The 6683-nt window shown below is 42.8% G+C and overlaps 1 pseudogene across 1 annotated transcript; it reads right to left on the bottom strand.

Moving 5' to 3' along the window:
- Positions 1 to 279: 279 nt before the first annotated feature.
- On the bottom strand, positions 280 to 1359 carry LOC306668931 (poly(rC)-binding protein 2-like; annotated as a pseudogene). Its single transcript has one exon. The product of its transcript is annotated as a poly(rC)-binding protein 2-like (transcript).
- Positions 1360 to 6683: the final 5324 nt, after the last annotated feature.

The following is a 6683-nucleotide window of genomic DNA, read 5'->3' as shown; positions in this document are numbered from 1 at the left end:
AGTATACTTCTACATTTCCATGATTTTAAAAAAAATCATGAGCCATAAAGAATGGGGAGAAGCTTATAAAATTAAATATGGACCTCAGCCTTAACAGCTGAACAGAAAAAAGAATTAAAACACTTTCATTAAAAAATCATGAGTGGATGATAAAGTATGTAGAAACTGAAAATTTACAAACTATTTAAAACCTGGAATCGCTGACTGCTCAGGAACTACACAGATGGATCATGGAGGTGGTGAAGAGCAGAAAGGGGCTAGGGACGAATCTGCATTGTCCTACCTGCTCCCCATGCCACCCATCTCCAAGGAAGGCCTGGCATTGAGTAGATACTAAGCCAGGCTAGCACTGGCAGCAGATCCAGTGACAGTACCTGCCTATAAGTAGATCCTTCCACTGGGCTGGCAGCTTGATCTGCACCCCAGACATCTGGCGGATATCACTGATTTTGGCACCATGATGCCTGGTTATGCAGCCAATCAAGTTGGAATGGTGAGTGTGTGAGAAGTGGTCTGAGCAGATGCTTCCAGGTCTGCCCAATAGCTTTTACCTCTGGAGAGCAGGATTCAATGCCACTGAATCTGGCGTTGCCACGTGTCATAGGAAGATGAGACTCTTGCATTGCCCATTGGTGCAGCTTGGTCAAGTCTGGCTATGGAATGGAATACTGTCCTTGAATGGCACGGGCCACTAGAGGTATCCCTCCAGGTCAGGGTTGAGGCACATGGACAGGGTGGTGTGGGGAAAGCTCACAATGTCACTGCCTGTGCTGTACCTGTCCTGACCACCTGCAAAGATGACTGGGTGGGTATGGATGGTCATGACCTTTGGGGAGACTCCAACATGGCATGCAGGTGTGTTTCACACAGTCAATGATGTTTTGGGGAGTGCGAGCAACAGTGATGGCCTGCTCAGTTGAACTGGGGAGCATACCCCCTACCACCTGGACTTGAGCCCCATACTCCCTCGTATTTCCTTGATCTTGCAACTACTTTTCCAATGAGAGAGCCACACTGACTAGCAGGCACCACCAGCCTCAGAGTGACCAGGTCTACTGGAAACGGTGCTACTGGTCATAGAGCCGCTGTTGTCCTCTATCAGTTTGTCAATGATCATAGCAAAGGCTTTGAAGATGGCGTTAGCGGGACCGGCCGAAGCCATCATGCTCAGGAGAGTTGCTTCTGCGACCTTGGTGCTGCGCCACTCCCCCGCCCAGCTCCTTAACTGATCCTCCTTTCCGACCATACTGCCAGCTTCCCTTCCACACCTAAGTAGCCGAATGAGAGTGACATTCAATCCACCTTCAGTCACACCCGTGTTCATGTCCAGGGTTATGGGGAGCTGGACTTTGAGTGGCCACGTCTTTGGTCACTGGTGATGGGGAGTCAAAAACTGCAGGCATGAGGCCACTGAGGGGAGTAGGGGAGCAGGCGGGAAGGGGAAGGAGGGAGGCTGGGGAAGGAACAATGGGGCAGGGGGAGGCAAGAGGGGCCTGTGGGCAGGTGGATGAGGGCGGGGGCTAGGAAGAGGAGGAGGGAGGGGGAAAGAGACCCCAGAGCAGGAGAGGGCTCAGGGTACCCTGCACTCTCTTCTCAAATGAAAGTCTTTGAAATAAATACACACTTTTACATCTTTAGACCTGTGATGGGTGGGGTCCTGCTGATTCCTGAGATGCCCTCAAGACATATTTCCTACATCATGGTACAAAGTGATTGGCCTTTTATTCTTTTTCCTGCCTCTGGTTTATCTGTACAAATATTACAGAAGGACAGCAGCCCCCTGCAGATAGGGGCCCAGGGGTCACACCAGTCCTCTGTCCTCTCCTTCACAGACAGAGGCCTTTACTATGGAGACTTCACAGGGACCTGGGCACCTTTGGGAGACAGAACAGAAGCTGAAGCCTGGGCCTTGCTCTCTTTGGCAGAGCTTTCGACCCTTAGCGATGTGGCCACCAGCATGCCTCCTAAGCTTGGGGTGGGCAAGGAAGCCAAGTGTTTTGAATTCCTTATATGTTATGGATATTAATCCTTTGCCAGATGAATAGTTCACACATATGTTCTCCCATTCTGTGGGCTTTCTCTTCATTCTGTCATTTGCTGTGAAGAAGCTTTTTTAGTTGGATGTTATCTCATTTGTCAAGTTTTGCTTTTGTTTGCTGCTCTTAGGGGTCATATCCAAAAACTCATGGTCTATGCCAACATCTTCAAGTGTTTCCCATAAGCTTTATTCTAATAGTTTTGGAGTTTCAGGTCTCACACTTAGGTCATTGATCCATTTTGCGTTGATTTTTGTACAGGGGTAGATACCTAGTTTTCCCACCAAAAAAGTTGTGCTTTCTTCAGCGTATGCCTTTGGTGACTTTGTTGAAAACCAGTTGACTGTAGATTCTTGGGTTTATTTCTGGGGCTTCTATTCTGTTCCACTAAGCTGTGTGTCTGTTTTATGCAAATGCCATGCTGTTTGGATTACTATGTTTCTAAAGTATGTCCAAAATCAGGTTTTGTGATACCTTCAGCTTTCTTCTTTTTGTTCAGGACTGCTTGGGTTATTCAGTGATTTTGTGCTTCCATATGAATTTTAGGATTTTTTTTTTTTTAGTTCTGTGAAGCATGTAATTGATGTTTAATTGGGGATTTTATTGAATAAATAAATTGCTTTGGTGGTATGGACATTTTAACAATATTAATTTTTCCAATGCATGAACACATGAGGCATTGCACATGTTTTGAGGGGGTCTTCATTTTCTTTCATCAGTGTTTTGAAATTTTTATTGTAGAGGTCTTTCACTTCCTTCATTAAACTTATTTCTAGATATTTTTGGTAGCTTTTTGGGATACAATTGTTTTCATTTTTATGGATTATAGTCAAGCCCTAGATCATGAATAGATGATATTCTAGTGCAAGATGTGTAGTGTTAGGACTTCAGAGCTCATATCTTTTACAAAAATGCTTTCCATTCAAGCGTAAGGGGCTGCAGACTACACCAGCGAGCCTTCCAGAGGACACCCAGTATTTAAGGACTTGAACCGTTAACTCTTCAGCCCAGGTACTTTGGTCTTTTCAGTTCCTTTGACCTCTTCTATGTGTGTTGTTTCCTCTGTCTGACCACAGTCCTGGTAGAAAATGTTTACTCATTAGAGAGGACTGATAGCTCAGGGTGAGTGGGCAGCAGGCACATGGTTTTTCAGAGGGAAATTTCAGCATCTTCACATCATACAGGATAAGACAATTCTCTGCCTCCCTGAGAGCAGATCTTGCCTCAGTAGCCACCCTGGATCTTGCAATTTCCCTTTACACACTAAATTAGAAACAGTTATTTTTCATACTTGGCAAAACACCCCCAAATCAAGTTCTTCTAAAGACATAGTTGAACTCAGAGAGAATAAGAAATAAAAATGAAAGAAACTTTCATGCAGAATGGTTGGGGAGGAAACGGGCTCCTGGCAAGGTTCTGAGCAGAAGAAAGAGAGTGGGTGAGAACCCAGGGGGCTCCCCTCAAAGGTTGAAGCCAGGGCTCCTCTCCTGCTCAGTTTGGCCACAATTGCTGTGTTTGCTTGCACTAAAAGGGTGAGGTGAATGGAGATTCAGAGGAAGCAGGGGAGCCCCCAACAGAGCAAACAGAATTCAGCTCATGTAAAGCACAAGGAGGGAGAAGGCTTTGGAATCCATAATTCACATAACTGACAGTTACACATCTCTGACCATGACATACCTCAGTCTACTGCTGGAGCAATTTTCCATTTTCAATAAGAAAAATTTCAGGCTTCAAACATAACAATAAATCCCTATACAAATCACCTGCCTAAATCTGCAACCTCATTTCTGTACAATCTGGCTTATATAGAAGTCAGACTTAGGATCCAGTCATCCTTGACTTCCTTTAGGATCCAGCCACCCTTGATCTCCTTTGGTTACCTGTGAGTTCCCTGCCATCTCCTGGTATATTCTGTTTCTTCTTCCCGGAAACACTTATAATTCCTTTTTCCAACTTCTACTCACTCTTCACTTTCAGCTCAGTGTTTCTTCTTCTTAGAAATCTTTTCCAATTACCCACACCGTTAGTTTAGTGGATCAATTATATTCTCCCAAAGCACCCTATCGTTCTCCTTAATGACATTTATCATGCTAAAGTATCTTTTCAATATCATGCTTACCTGGGAGGAGGTAGTGATAAGGGAAATGTGGTGATGGTAGAAATTTTATTGTTTAAAAAAATGGTACATTTCTTCTAGAATATATCCAGAAAAACATGATGGTTGATATGTTTGGAAAAAAGACTTTAAAACTAGATTCAGCTAGAACTAAGGCAATCAGAGAGAAAATTGCGTGTACTAGAAATGGATAAGAGCCATTCTTAAAATCAATGCAAAAAATCATAAATTAGATATTAACAAATACAATCCAGCAATATCCTAAATTACTAAAATTTGTCCTACAAATGCAAAGAATTGTCAATATTAGAAAACATTTTCATATAATTTAAAATAATGTAAAGCTAAGGAACAACATAATCTGATCATTTCCTTAGCTGATGAAAGAAAATTGGAAAAATTCAATTTCAAATGATGGGTTACTTTCTTAGCAAAACATTCCATTTCAACCTCAAGTCTGCATCCACTCCCAAACTCACTGGCATAAAACGACAACCATTTTATTGCGCTCATGATTCTGAGTGTCAGGAATCTGGGCAGGCCCAGCGTGGATACCTGGCTCTGCTCCGGGAGATGGGGGATTGCTGGACTGGCTCTCATGGCTGCAGATAGCAGGGCCAGCGCGGCCTGGGGCATGTCTGAGCCTCTGTTGTCACCTGTCCCTGGGTTCCCTCTGGTGCTCCTGCTGAGGCCGAAGTTGACCTCTTCGCTCCTTCTCCAAGACAATAGCACTCCTTTCCTGGTGGCTCTGCTTCCCTGAGTTTATCAGAGTATTATCAAGTCAGAGGAATTTAAAGTTGCTGTTGTCAGCTCTATTCACTGTTTGGCTTACAGTCGTCAAGAAAGCAGGTTGTGTGTGAGATCTCAGATGCGCAGAGATTATTTTTCTTTTATGCATATGTGTTTTAATATTTTATAACATGCATCACAGTGTTGTCACCATATTCAGTGTCTGAAATAACACTCTTCTGAATGTGTTCAAAAAGTACTTTAAGAAACATCTTTCTACATGGGTCTTTAAGCACTTTACTGTATGCATTATAGTCAGAGATCTTTATAGTACCCTGACTCACCCATAGCCTCTTTCTTTTTAAAAAAATTTTTAGTTGTACATAGACACAACACTTTATTTATTTTTATGTTGTGCTGCTGAGGATCAAACCCAGTGCCTCACACATGCAAAGCAAGCCCTCTACCACTGAGCTACAACCCCAGCCCCTCCACAATCTCTTTCTTCATAGCCAACAGAAACTTCTAGATTCCTGCCCCACTGTATCTCATATTAGAGGCCTCCTTTGTTCTGAATGTAACACATCCAAATGAAATTAAACCCCTATCTCTCACCCTGCACAAAACTCAACTCAAAGTGGATTAAAGACTTAGGCACTAGAACAGAGACCCTGTGCATAGTAGAAGAAAAAGTAGGTCCAAATCTTCACCACATCAGCCTAGGTTCTGATTTCCTTTATAAGACTCCTAAAGTGCAAGAAGTAAAATCAAGAATCAATAAAAATGGGAAGATTCAAACTAAAAAGCTTCTCGGCAAAGTAAAAAATCAAGAACGTGAAAAGAGAGCCTATAGAATATGAGAAAATCTTTACCACACACACCTCAGGTACAGCATTCATCTCCAGGATATATAAAGAACTCAAAAAACTTAACACCAACAGACAAAAAACCCAAACAATAAATGGTCTAAGGAACTGAACAGACACTTCACAGAAGAAGAAATGCAATTGATCAACAAATTCATGAAAAAAAGTTCATCATCTCTAGCAATTAGAGAAATACAAATCAAAACTACTCTAAGATTTCATCTCACTCCAGTCAGAATGGCAAGTATCAAGAATATAAGCAACAGCCAGGCATGGTGATGCACGCCTGTAATCCCAGAGGCTCAGGAGGCTGAGGCAGGAGGATTGCAAGTTCAAAGCCAGCTTCAGCAAAAGCGAGGGGCCAAGAACTGAGTGAGACCCTGTCTCTAAATAAAATACAAAATAGGGCTGGGGATGTGGCTCAGTGGTCGAGTGCCCCTGAGTTCAGTCCTTGGTATCTCTCCCCCCAAAAAAGAATACAAGCAACAATAAATGTTGGGAGGATGTGGGGGAAAAGGTACACTCATACATTGTTGGTGGAACTCAAATTGGTGCAATCATTATGGAAAGCAGTGTGGAGATTCCTCAGAAAACTTGAAATGAAACCATCATTTGACCCAGCTATTCCACTCCTCAGTATATACCCCAAAGACTTAAAATCAGCATACTATAGTGACATAGCCACATCAATGTTTATAGCAGCTCAACTCACAATAGCTAAACTATGGAACCAACCTAGGTGCCCTTCAACAGATGAATGGATAAAGAAAATGTGATATACATACACAATGAATAATAAAATGAAATAAGTCAATCCTCAAAAACCAAAGGCAAATGTTTTCTCTGATATACGGATGCTAATTCACAACGAGGGGCACAGGTAGGGAAGCATAGAGTTACTTTGGGTTAGGTAGAGGGAAGTGAAGGGAGGGGAGG

This window comes from Sciurus vulgaris (assembly GCF_902686455.1).
Source record: "Sciurus vulgaris genome assembly, chromosome: 8".
Classification (NCBI taxonomy): domain Eukaryota; kingdom Metazoa; phylum Chordata; class Mammalia; order Rodentia; family Sciuridae; genus Sciurus; species Sciurus vulgaris.
Note: the sequence above shows the minus strand (reverse complement) of the source record. Positions and strands in the feature narration are given on the sequence as shown.